We start from the raw sequence: 13,579 nt of genomic DNA, 5'->3' as shown, positions 1-13,579 counted from the left end.
TCACTACTTAGCTGAGGCCCCCAGGGAGCCCCACAAACAGAGAACACAAACAGGCACAGCTGTACTTGGGTATGGCAGTTTACATGGGAGTTCGGGTGGGAATTCACACAGAGGGTGTGCAGAAGGCACCTGAAGATCTGATCCCAGTGAGGAGCCTGAGCCCAGAGGCCCAAAGAGGAGCTGCTGGGAACAGGTAGGGGCATGAACTTGCTCTCAGCCATGGCAGTCACTCATAGTGGCTGCAGGCATCTCAGCACCACTGAGATCTCCATCCAGACAGAGCCTGTACCTCTGCCCCCCTTCCAGATGGAGCCCCTGGCCCCAAACTGTGAGGGCTGCCTGGCATGGCTGCTCATGGCTGGGCACGGGGGCACCGTCACTTGTGGGGTGTGCTCCCTAGTGGAGTCTCTGGAGGGCCAGGTGTGGGAGCCCAAGGAGGAGGTACTCCAGCTGCATACCAACAGGGCCCATGAAGACTTCATCAATGACTACTGCCAGGCCGTTCTCCAGAATAAGGAAGAAGAGAAGGAGATAGAGATAGTGGTCAACAAGAATGCTAACCAAGACCCACCCAGAGCTACCTGGATGATGGTCACCTCACACTCCAAGAAATGTAGGACCCACGTTGCTCCTCCCCTGGCCCTGCACAACAGTTATGCTCCCCTCCTCACATGATGAGGCTCCAGTTGTGACACAGGAGGAGGATGATAAGCAGTGTGCTGCCACCCCCAAGAGGAGGTGCAACGTGGTGGTTCGGGGGGACTCCCTCCTGTGGGGCACTGAGGGTCCCCCATCTGCATCTAGCCCATGAGGTCTGCTGCTCCTCAGGGCCTGCATCCAAGATGTTGTGGAGAGGATCCCCAGGCTAGTCCAGCCCTCTGACTACTATCCCATGCCCCACATCCATGTGGGAACAAATGACACAGCCAGGAGCAATCCAGATCAGGTCATCAGCAACTACAGGGCTCTGGGGGCTAGGCTCATGGGCTCTGGGGCCCAGGTCGTCATTTCCTCTGTGCTCCTAGTTGCAGGCCACAGTCCCAAGAGAGAAGGATGCATCGAGGAAGTCAGTGGTGGTAGTGACACACCGATGGTAGCGTCACAGAAAGGACTTTGGCTTCCTCAACCACAGTGCACACTTCAGAGGACTCCTGGGAAGGGATGAGATCCACCTCACATGGAGAGGTAAGTCCCTGTTCTCGGTCAGAATGGCCAACCTTCTAGATAGGGCTTTAAACTGAGATTGCTGGGGGACAGGGAAATACTGACTGGAGGTTGCCCAAGGACTGACATACAAGAAAGCTCCATAGATAGGGATACTAGGAGAGCTTCTCTTATGGGAGCTGAGGGAATAGCTCTCCTTCAGCATGACAGGAAGCCAAGGATCTCAATAGGAGCACTCAGGTGCCTGTACACTAATGCCAGGAGTATGGGGAACAAGCAGGAGCAGCTAGCCCTCCTGCTCTCTGGTTGGCATTACAACTTAGTAGGGATTACAGAGACCTGGTGGGACTCCTCACATGATAGGAACATAGCCAGTGAGGGCTATGCCCTGCATAGAAGGGAACAAGTAGGGAAGAAATGTAGAGGTGCACCCTCTGTATATCAAGGAGCACTATATCTCTTTGGAAGCTGACACTGGCTCCAAAGAAGAGCAGCTTGAAACCCTCTGGATCAAGCTGGGGGAGGGGGGCATGGAGAGAGATACCTACCTGTAGGTGTTTACTACAGGCCACAAAACCAGGGGAGGAACCCAATCTAGAGTTCACCTGAGAATTGAGAGAGGCCACACGTGCATGGGACATGGTCGTCATGGATGACTTCAATTATCCAGACATCTCTTGGGAGGAACACTTGGCCAAGTCGGACTGGTACCGTTCCTTCCTGACATGCATCAAAGAGCTTTCCCTGGCTCAGAAGATGCATGGACCAACAGAGGTAATGCTCCCCTAGACTTGGTCCTGGCCAAAGAAGATGACCTGGTGACCAACTTAAATATAGAGGGTAGCCTGGGCAACTGCAACCATGAAACCATCACGTTCATTGTCCATCTCAAGGCAGACAACTCTGATAGCAGGGTTGAAGTCTTGGACTTCAAAAATGCAAATTTCAACAAGCTCACATCACTAGTAGGAGAAGTGCTGTGCAACCAGGGACCAAGGGTGAAAGGTGTGCATGAAGAGTGGTCATTCCTTAAGGACACAATCCTTGAAGTACAAAGGAAGTCCATTCCCATGTAGAAAAAAGGTAGCAGAAGGACTGGGAAGCCCTCTTGGTTAAAAAGGGAAATCACTGTCCTCTTAAGAAAGAAGAAAGGTGTAAAAACAATAGAAGCTGGAGACAGGCCGCAAGGAGGACTATACAACAAGAGCCCACACTTGTAGGGAACAAATTAGAAAGGCCAAGGTGGCAACTGAACTTAGATTAACAACAGGAATCAAGGACAACAAGAAGTCCTTCTTTAGGTATGTAGGGAACAGAAGGAAAACAAATGGGAGTGTGGGGCTCAACAACTCAGGACAGCTGGTTACCAGCACTCAGGAGAAAAATGAACTCCTGTATGACTACTTTTCTGCCGTAGTTCACCGGGCCAACGGGAAAATCACACCAGATGGGGTACAGAATGGGCAGGGCAGGAATGACTGCCTTCCTACTGTTGCCGTAGAACTGGTGTATGATCAGTTAAAGGAATTAGACATATATAAGTCAGCAGGACTCAATGAAATCCATCCAAGAGTGCTGAAGGACCTGGCCGAAGTCATCATGGAGATCCTGGCAAAACCGTTCCAAAACTCATGGCACTCCAAAGAGGTCCCTGAGGACTGGAAGAGGGCCAATGTTGTGCCCATCTTCAAGAAGCGGAGGAGGGAGGATCCAGATAACTATAGGCCAATTAGCTTAACTTGTATCCCAAGGAAAATCCTGGAAAAATTCATTAGGAAGTCTATCTGTGACAGGCTTGTGGAAATGTAGGATTCTAAATGACAGCCAGATTTATCATGGGCAGGTCTTGTATTATCAACCTCATCTCATTTTTCGATCAGGTAACTCGTCACCTAGATAAGACAGAGGAGGTTGACACTGTATACCCTGACTTCCGAAAAGCCTTTGATCTGATATCCCACAATGTTCTCATGAGAAAATGAGAGGATTGTGGGGTAGGACCCAGAGAGTCCTAATGAATGGATCTGTGTCTCATAGTTTCAGTTTCATAGTAGTTTGGGGTCAGAAGAGACCTGAATAGATTTCATAGATTTCATAGACATTAGGGCTGGAAGGGACCTCGGAAGATCATCGAGTCCAGCCCCCTGCCCAAAGGGCAGGAAGTCAGCTGGAGTCATACGATCCCAGCAAGATAAGCATCCAGTTTGCTCTTGAAGGTGTTCAATGTAGGCGCTTGAACCACCTCCGGTGGCAGGCTGTTCCAGACCTTGGGGGCTCGGACAGTAAAGAAATTCTTCCTTATGTCCAGCCTGAAACTAGATCATCTAGTCTAACCCCCCGCCACTGGCCACAGCACACGCTGGGATCACATGACCCCAGACAGGTGTTCATCCAACCTCTTTTTGAATTTACACAAGGTAGGAGCCAGGACCACTTCCCTAGGAAGTTGGTTCCAGATCCTAGCTACCCTGACAGTGAAATAGTGCCTCCTAATCTCGAACCTGAACCTATTCTCCAGCAGCTTTTGGCCATTGTTCCTCATCACCCCAGGTGCTGCTGGGGGGAATAGGACCCTTCCTATTTGCTCCTAATCTCCCCTAATGAATTTGTACGGAGCCACCAAGTCCCCCCTCAGCCTCCATTTGCTGAGTCTGAACAGGTTCAGGTCCCTCAGCCTCTCCTCAAAGATCCTGCCCTGTTGCCCTCCAACCAAGCAGGTTGCCCTCCTCTGAACACTCTCAAGGCAAGCCACATCCTTCTTAAAGTGCAGTGCCCAGAACTGGACACAGTACTCCAATTGAGGCTGGACCAGTGTTGTGTAGAGGGGGAGTATCAACTCTCTGGACTGGTTTGAGATGCATCTTTGGATGCACAACAAGGTGTGGTTGGCTTTGCTGGCTGCGGTCTGGCATTGGCAGCTCATGTTCATCTTGCAGTCAATAATGACTCCAAGATCCCTTTCCGCCTCTGTTTTGTAGCCTGTCTAAATCTAATTGCAGCCGCTCTCTCCCTTCGAGCGTGCCTACCTCTCCCCACATCTTGGTGTCATCGACAAACTTGGACAATGTGTTTTCCACCCCCTCGTCCAAGGCGCTGATGAAGATGTTGCACAGTGTAGGCCGCAGGACTGAGCCCTGGGGGGACCCCACTATTCACATCCCACCAGGTCAAGTATGACCCGTCCACCACCACTCTCTGGGTGTGGCCCCTCAGCCAATTTGCGACCCATCTGACTGTGAAGGCATCAATGCTACAGTCACCTAGCTTTTTAATGAGAATGGGGTGGGAGACAGTGTCCAAGGCCTTCTTAAAGTCCAGAAAGACTACGTCCACGATAACACCATCATCCAGGGATTTAGTTACCTGGTCATAAAAGGCCATCAGGTTGGTCTGGCAGGACCTGCCTTTGATGAACCCATGTTGATTTCCCCTGGGCATGATCTCCCCTGTTGACCCCTCACAGATGTGATCCTTAATAATTTTTTCAAGGATTTTCCCCAAGACCGATGTGAAGCTTATGGGAGCATAGTTTCCTGATTTCTCCTTTCTCCCTTTCTTATAAATGAGGACAACAATCTGTTGAGAAGTGGAGAGTGGTGTCCCACAGGGCTCAGTGCTTGGTCCAGTACTTTTCAACATCTTTATCAACAATTTGGACGTGGGGGTGAAGAGCTCACTGGCCAAGTTCATGAATGGTGCCAAATTATAGATTCATAGACATTAGGGCTGGAAGGGACCTCGGAAGATCATTGAGTCCAGCCCCCTGACCCAGGGGCAGGAAGTCAGCAGGGATCATAGGATCCCAGCAAGATAAACATCCAATTTTCTCCTGAAGGTGGTTCAAGCACCCACTTTGAACCTCTCCGGCAGCAGTCTATTCCAAACTTTGGGGGTTTGGACCATAAAGAACTTCTTCCTTATGTCCAGCCTGAAATGGTCATGGAGGAGTTTGTGACTGTTTGACCTTGCCATCCTTTGGAGTGCTCTGGTGTACAGACATTCCCCCAGATCCTGGTGAGCACCCCTGATAAACTTATAGGCGGCCACCAGGTCCCCTCTGAGCCTGTGCTTTTCCAGGCTGAAGAGTCCCATGGCTCTCAGTATCTCGTCATAAGGTCTGTTTTCCTGACCTCTGATCATGTGTGGGGCTCTCCACTGCACCCTCTCAAGCTTCTCCACATACTTTTTGAATTGTGGAGCCCAAAAGTGGACACAGTACTCCAGCTGTGGCCTCACCAAGGCTGAGTACAATGGAAGAATGATGTCCTGGGATTTTCTTGAGAAGCATCCATGGATGCAAGCCCACATTTTGCTTGTTTTATTAGCTGCAGCATCGCATTGAAGGTTCATGTTCATCTTGTGATCAATCATGACCCCCAAGTCCCTTTCATCCATAGTGCTAACCAGTGTAGCACTGCCGAGCCTATAAGCATGCTGCAGGTTTTTCCTCCCAAGGTGGAGAACCTTGCATTTTTCGGTGTTAAACACCATCAGGTTATGATCCACCCATTTCCTGAGCCTGTCAAGGTCTGCCTGGATTACCCTCCTGTCCTCAGGTGTGGATGCTTTACCCCAGAGTTTGGTGTTGTTGGCAAACTTGGCCAGTCAGCTTCTGACACCAATGTCTACATCATTAATGAAAATGTTAAATAGGATAGGCCCTAGGACAGAGCCTTGAGGGACCCCACTAGTCACAGGGCACCACAATGATTGACTTCTGTCAGCCACCACCTTTGGGGTCCTACTATGAAGCCAATTCCCCAGCCAGCAGATTGTGCTGGGGCCAAGGCAGCAGTTAGCCAGTTTTGCCAAGAGGTGATCATGGGATACTAGATCAAAGGCTTTTTTAAAGTCAAGATATATGACATCAATCTCTTCTCCTATGTCATAAAAGGAAATGAGATTGGTCAAGCAAGACCTACCCACAACAAACCCGTGCTGGGTATCCCTCATGATGTTGCCATCAGCCAGTTTGTTAAGAATGGCCTCTTTGATAATCTTTTCTAGGATCTTCCCCAGAATAGAGGTCAGGCTGATGGGCCTGTAGTTTGCTGGATCCACTTTCCTCCCCTTCTTGAAAATAGGCACCGCATTGGCCTTCTTCTAATCTTCAGGCACTTCACCAGACCACCAGGAGTTCTCAAAGATCTGTGCCAGGGGCTAAGCTATGATGCTAGCCAGCAGCTTGAGTACAATGGGGTGTAGACTGTCAGGGCTGGCTGACTTGAAGGTATCCAGACTCTCAAGGTGTTCCTTCACGAGGTCAGCATTGATGGAGGGTAAGGAATCTCCCTCACCCGGGCCTCCTTGTCCTATAGTGGGCAGGGGCATCCCATGGGACTGGTGGAAAACTGATGTGAAGTACCCATTTAACAAGTTTGCTTTTTCCTGGGCGTTGGTTGTCAGTTGTCCCATCTGGTTTAGCAGGGGTCCAAAGTTGCCCTTGCTTTTCCTCCAGCTCCCCACATATCTAAAAAAGGACTTTTTTATTGTCCTTGATATTTGTAGCTAGCTGGAGTTCTGTCACAGCCTTGGCTTTCCTGGTTTGCTCTCTGCAGGTCTGGACCAGAGCACAGTATTCCTCCTTGGCGGTGGTTCCAGTCCTCCATCCTTTGTAGGTCTTCCTTTTTAGATGCAGGAGGTCTGCTAGTTCCCTGGAGAGCCAAGGGGCCTGCTGTGCCCTTTCGCTGCCTTTCCTCCAAGATGGGATAGACTTTGCTTGTGCATCCAGGATTGCTCCCTTGAGGAGCAACCACTCATCCTGAACTACCCTCCCCTTTTGGGTTGTGGCCTTTTAGGACCTCACTGACAAGCCTTCTTAGCTTGTTGAAGTCAGCTTTCCTGAAGTTGAGGACTTATGTACTGCTGACTTATTTGCCAGCTTTTCAGCGGATGGTGAAGGTGATCAGTTTGTGGTCACTGTCACTGAGCTTCCCTTTGATCATTAGGTCACTGATTAGGTCATCCCCAGTTGCCAGTACCAGGTCGAGCAGCGCTTTACCTCTTGTCAGCCCATAGCCTTCTTGTGTCAGATAGAGCTTATCCATGCAGGAGAGAAAGCTTTATGACTGCTCAGATTTGGCCGAGCACTCTTCCCATGTGATGTCTGGGTAGTTGAAGTCTCCCATGACAGCCATGCATCAGGAACATGAGGCCTCAGCCAATTCCCTGGTGAACTCCTGGTCAAGGTCTTGATCCTGGGTAGGGGGTCTGTAATAGTCCCCTGTGCTATGTTCCCCATGGATTTTAACCCAGAGGGTCTCCAGCCACCCACCCTGGGTGCCAGTGTCGGCTTGCAGGGATGCGTAGCTTTCCTGGACATAGAGAGCTATGCCCCCGTTCCTTTTATCCACTCGATCTCTCCTGTACAGGGTATAGCCATCTATACCCATGGCCCAGTCATGGGTGGAATCCCACAAGGTCTCCGTTATCCCTATGACATCATAATTACTTGTGTTAAGTAGGAGGACAAGTTCCTCCTGCTTATTCCCCAAGCTCCTGGCATTTGTGTATAGGCATGCAAGAGTCCCTTTGGGGGCCCTTGCCTAGCCTACTGTTTGTTCCAGGGCTGGGGCAGGGGTGGGCTTGGATATGGGGGTGAAGATCTTGATGAATGATTTGGATGTGGGGGTGAATAGCTCACTAGCCAAGCTCATGGATGACACCAAATTATGGGGATGTGTTGTCAAGCTTGATGCTAGGCTACAAATATAGGCAAATCTAGACAGGCTAGCAAGTTGGGCAAGTTGGAACCAGATGAAGTTCAACATTGAGAAATGTAGAGTGCTCCACAAGGGGATGAACAACCCTACACAACTACAGGCTTGGTGGCACCAAACTGACCAGCACCACAAATGAAAGCGACCTGGGGTTAATAATGGACCACAGCATAAATATGAGCCGGCAGTGTGATGCTCTTGCCAGCTGATTCATCTCCAGCAAAACCAAGAAAGTGATTCTTCCACTCTACTTGACACTGTGATACTCCAACTGGAGTACTACATCCAGTTCTGGGTGCTGTACTTTAACAAGGACATGATATAACTTGATAGAGTCAAGAGAAGGAACGCGCATGATTACAGACTTGCATGGCAAGCCATATGAGGAAAGGCCAAGGGACCTGGGACTCTTCAGCCTGAAAAAGAGAAGGCTGGGAGGGGAATTGGTAGCAGCTTACTGCTACATCAGGGGAGTACATCATGGGCTCAGTGAACAACTAGGGAACCCTTGGAGAAAACCAGGAGTAATGGCCATATATCCCTGGAAAAACATTTCCACCTCAACATTAGGAAAAACTTTTTTTCACAGTTAGTGTCCAGACTGTGGAATAAGCTCCCTCCAGAGGTGGTGTAATCACCTACCCTGGAAATCTTCAAGACGAAACTAGACAGTCACCTTGCTGGGGTTGCCTGACCCCAGCTGTATTTCCTGCCTAGTGCAGGGGGCTGGACCCAATGATCATCTGAGGTCCCTTCCGGCCTTACAATCTATAAAAATCTATGAAACACCCTCCATGCTGCTCTGCAACCTGGGGACAGCAAATATAACTCCAAACATCACACCATCTTACCGAACAGCCAGAACTCATTTTTCTGTACCCCTTCCATAATATTATCTAAGCTGCTTCAATCTTCTTTAATAACTAAGATGGTTATGGAGCTTGGTTTTATTCTCCTGCTGCTGAGCATGGCTCTCTCCAATATCCACTTGTTCTGGGTTGCATAGCTCTTCTCATTATCCCACAAAGATTTGGCAGAGTGAGGAGGGCATGGAGTGGACTCCTGGACTTCTAATTTCATAGATTTCATAGACATTAGGGCTGGAAGGGACCTTGGAAGATCATTGAGTCCAGCCCCCCACCCAAAGGGCAGGAAGTCAGCTGGGATCATAGGATCCCAGCAAGATAAGCATCCAATTTACTCTTGAAGGTGTTCAATGTATGTGCTTGAACCACCTCTGATGGCAGGCTATTCCAGACCTTGGGGGCTCAGACAGTAAAGAAATTCTTCCTTATGTCCAGCCTGAAACGGTCTTGCAGTAGTTTATAACCGTTCAACCTATTCATCCCTTGGGGTGCTCTGGTGAACAAACATTCCCCCAGATACTGGTGGTCACCCCTGATAAACTTATATGTGGCCATCAGATCACCCCTGAGCCTACGCTTTTCCAGGCTAAAGAGCCACATAGCTTTCAGCCTGTCATCATAAGGTCTGTTTTCCTGACCTCTGATCACACATGTGGCTCTCCTCTGCACTCTCTGAAGCTTCTCCACATCCTTTTTGAATTGTGGGGTCCAAAACTGGATGTAGTACTGCAGCTGCGGCCTCACCAAGGCTGAGTACAAGGGGAGAATGACGTCCTGGGATTTACTTGAGAAGCATCTATGGATGCAAGCTAGTGTTTTGGTCACTTTACTAGCTGCAGCATCGCACTGCAGGCTTATGTTCATCTTGTGGTCAATGATGACTCCCAAGTCTCTTTCTTTTATAGTACTAGCCAGTATAGCACTGCCGAGCCTATAAGGATGATGCAGGTTTTTCCTCCCAAGTTGGAGGACCTTGCATTTTTTAGTGTTAAACATCATCAGGTTTTTGTCTGCCCATTTTCTGAGCCTGTCCAGGTCAGCCTGGATCGCGCTCCTGTCTTTAGGTGTGGATGCTTTGCCCCAAAGTTTGGTGTTATCGCCAACTTGGCCAGTCTGCTTCTGACTCCAATGTCCACATCATTAATGGTGTTGAACAATATGGGTCCAAGGACAGAACCTTGGGGGACCCCACTGGTTACAGGGCACCATGACGATTGACCACCCTCTGGGTCTGACCACAGAGCCAATTTCCCAGCCAGTGGATCATGGTGGACCCAAGGCCACAATTGGCCAGTTTCACCAGGAGGTGATCATGGGATACCAGATCGAAGGCTTTTTTGAAGTCAAGATATATGACATCCCTTGTCCAGGTGATAGGTCACCTGGTCATAAAAGGCAATGAGATTGTTGCTCTTTACAGAGCGCTTCGTGCATAAGAATTTCTAGAGCAAGGGTAGGAAAAATATGGCCTGTAGGCTGCCAGGAGTTTTCATTCAGCCCATGGGCAGGTGCCTACCAGGCCAGTGTATCCAACATGGTCCAAGGCTGCCCCTGCTCTGCTCACATGAGGCTGAGTTCAGCTCACTCGTACAGGGGCAGTGCATGCTATACTCCCACCCTTGCCTGTGGGATGCCCTGACCCCAGCCTCACAGGTAGGGAAGCAGCAGTGGAGGACTTGGTAGTGGTGGCAGCTGTGGGGGTTGGGGTAGTGGTGGCAGCTTCCCAGTGGTGGTGATGGCATCAGAAAGGAGGAGGCAGGGTACGGGGGGTTGAAAGATAGGGAAGTGGCAGGGGAAGGGCAGCAGTGGTGGTGGGCTGCGGCAGAGATGGTGGTGGTGGTGGCAGCAGAGGGTGGGAGTGGTGGTGGTGCTGTTGGCAGCTGTAGGAAGGGGGAGGGAAATGGAGGCAGCAGTGGGTGGGAGCAAAGCAGCAGCTGGGCAGGAGCATGGGGGCTGCACTTGTGCCCCAGGGCCAGGACTGGGGCCAGCAGGGACCCAGGGTGCGACAACAGGAGTGTGGACCCTGCACCAACTTGGGCATTGGCTCCACCTGGTTCCATCACATGAGGCTTGCATGCAGTTCCAGGGTTCTCTGCTGAAGCCATGCACCTCTAGGGTGAGCTGGTGGTCTGGCCCCACTGACTGCTATGCGCAGGTCATGGGGAATGGGAGTAAAATATGTTATTATAGGGGTGTGTGTGTGTGTGTGTGTGTGTGTGTGTGTGTGTGTGTGTGTTTTTTTTCCCCCCTATTCCAAGATGGCAAACCCCTTTTCTCAAAAGGAGTACTTCCAGGGGCAAGAGGAGGGACTTCTAGTGGCAAATGTCAGGTGTTAGGGATGGGACTTCTGGTCCCAAGATGGTGACCAGGTGGAGGGCACCTGTCAACAGGAGGGGCTACACTTTCAGACCTCAACAGCTCACCAAAAGTCATTAAGCAGCCCTCTAGCTGAAATAATTGACCACCCCTGTCCTAGCGTATCCATGACCAAAGCCAAAAAGGAGGCATACACCCAGTGGAAGGGAGGGGCTATCACCAAGGAGGAGTACACCTCCATCACTTGGGCCTGTAGGCAGGCTGTTAGGAAAGCTAAGGCAGATACGGACCTAGGGCTAGCATCAAGGATCAAGGACACCAAAAAGTCCCTTTTTAAATACATAGGGAGTATGAAGAAGGCACTGGGTAACGTGGGGCCCCTGCAGGATATGCTAGGCAATCTGGTGGTTGCACCAGAGGAAAAAGCAGACCTTTTTAACAATTTTTTTGCCTCAATTTTTTTTGTGCAGGGACTGTGACTCCCCCACCAAGATTCAGGATGGACTCAGGAGAGACTCTGCTATGCCTAGGGTCAGGGAGGACCAAGTTAGGGAACTTCTGGAGGGGCTGGACGTGTTCAAGTCAGCAGGTCCAGATGCTCTCCACCCCAGGGTTTTGAGGGAATTGGCAGGCTGGCCAGGTGCCAGATGACTGGAAGAAGGCCAATGTGGTCCCCATTTTCAAAAAAAGGAGGAGGGATCACCTGGGCAAATACAGGTCTTATTTAGATCCTGGGGAAGCTCTTTGAGAAGATTATCCAGGAGCACATCTGTTAAGGACCAGCATGGGGGATGATGCTCGGGGCAACAGGCATGGGTTCATTAGGAGCAGGTCTTGTCAGACCAACCTGATTGCCTTCTATGATCAGGTCACAAAATCATTGGATGCAGGTGTTGCACTGGATGTAGTCTTTCTGGACTTCAGGAAGGCGTTTGACACTGTCTCCCACCCCATTCTCATTAAAAAGCTAGGCGACTGTAGCATTGATGTGTTCAGAGTCAGATGGGTCGCAAATTGGCTGAGAGGCCACACCCAGAGAGTGGTGGTGGATGGGTCATATTCAACCTGGAGGGATGAGGGAAGTGGAGTCCTCCAGGGCTCATTCCTCGGGCCGGCATTGTTCAGTTTCTTTATTAGCAACTTGGACAAGGGGGCGAAAAGCACCCTGTTCAAATTCATTGATGACACCAAGATTTGGAGCGAGGTGGGCACGCTAGAAGGGAGGGACAGGATACAGCTGTACCTGGACAGGTTACAGGGGTGGGCAAATGAGAATAGGATGGGATTCAATACTGACAAGTGCAGGGTACTGCACTTGGGCAGTAAGAACCAGCAGCATACCTACAGGCTGGGGAACTCCCTTCTCAAAAGCACAGAGGCAGAAAGAGATCTTGGAATCATTATCGATTCCAAAATGAACATGGGCCGCCAATGTGAGGAAACAGTCAGGAATGCTAACCGCACCTTGTCATGCATCCACAGATGCATCACAAGCAGGGCCAAGGAGGTGATCCTCCCCCTCTATGCGACACTGGTCAGGCTGCAGTTGGAGTACGGTATCCAGTTCTGGGCACCGTACTTTAGGAGGGATGTGGCCAGAATCAAGAGGGTGCAGAGGAGGGCCACTCATATATATCTGGGGACAGCAGGGCAGACCCTATGAGGAGAGGCTAGAGGACCTGAACCCGTTCAGCCTTCATAAGAGAAGGCTGAGAGGGGACCTGGTGGCCATCTGCAAACTTACCAGGGGGACCAGCGGGGAATGGGAGAGACCCTGTTCCCCCGAGCACCTCCCAGAGTAACAAGGAATAATGGCTATAAATTGTTTGAGAATAGGTTCAGGCTGGAGATTAGAAGGCACTACTTCACAGTCAGGGTGGCTAGGATCTGGAACCAACTTCCAAGGGAAGTGTTGCTGGCTCCTACCTTGGGAGTCTTTAAGAGGAGGCTTGATAATTACCTAGCTGGGGTCATATAAGCCCAGTATTCTCTCCTGCCCATGGCAGGGGGTCGGACTTGAATATCTAGTTAGGTCCCTTCTGACCCTATGTCTATGAATCTATGAATGCTTATCCAAACACTTCTTAAACTTCCACAGATGAAAGTTCTGCAACTTCCCATGGCAGTCTATTGCACTGCTTCATCATTCTGACACTGAAGGACATTTTTCCTGATATCCAATCTAAACTTATTTTCCTTCAACTTCCATCCATTGGTTCATGACATCTCTGCACTGGTGGAGAAAAGGTGTTTTTCCTTTTCTTTAGGGCAGACCTTCAAATATTTGAAAACTGCTGTCATGCCCACTTTAAATCTCTTTTTCTGCAAGCTGAATATACTCATTTCTTTCAACTTTTCCACACATCTTGCCTTCCAAGATTTTTATTATTTATCACCAACTCCTGAAATGCTCAAACTTCTCCATGTCCTTTTTAAGATATGAAGCCCAAAACTGTACCCTGCAGACTAAAATCATTATCTGGGTGTGGGTTCAAGCCCTTTCAGGTGGAAGGG

This window comes from Alligator sinensis, unplaced genomic scaffold (genome assembly GCF_000455745.1).
Source record: "Alligator sinensis unplaced genomic scaffold, ASM45574v1 scaffold953_1, whole genome shotgun sequence".
NCBI classification, from domain to species: domain Eukaryota; kingdom Metazoa; phylum Chordata; order Crocodylia; family Alligatoridae; genus Alligator; species Alligator sinensis.
The sequence above is the reverse complement of the archived record's forward strand: the minus strand, read 5'-3'. Positions refer to the sequence as shown.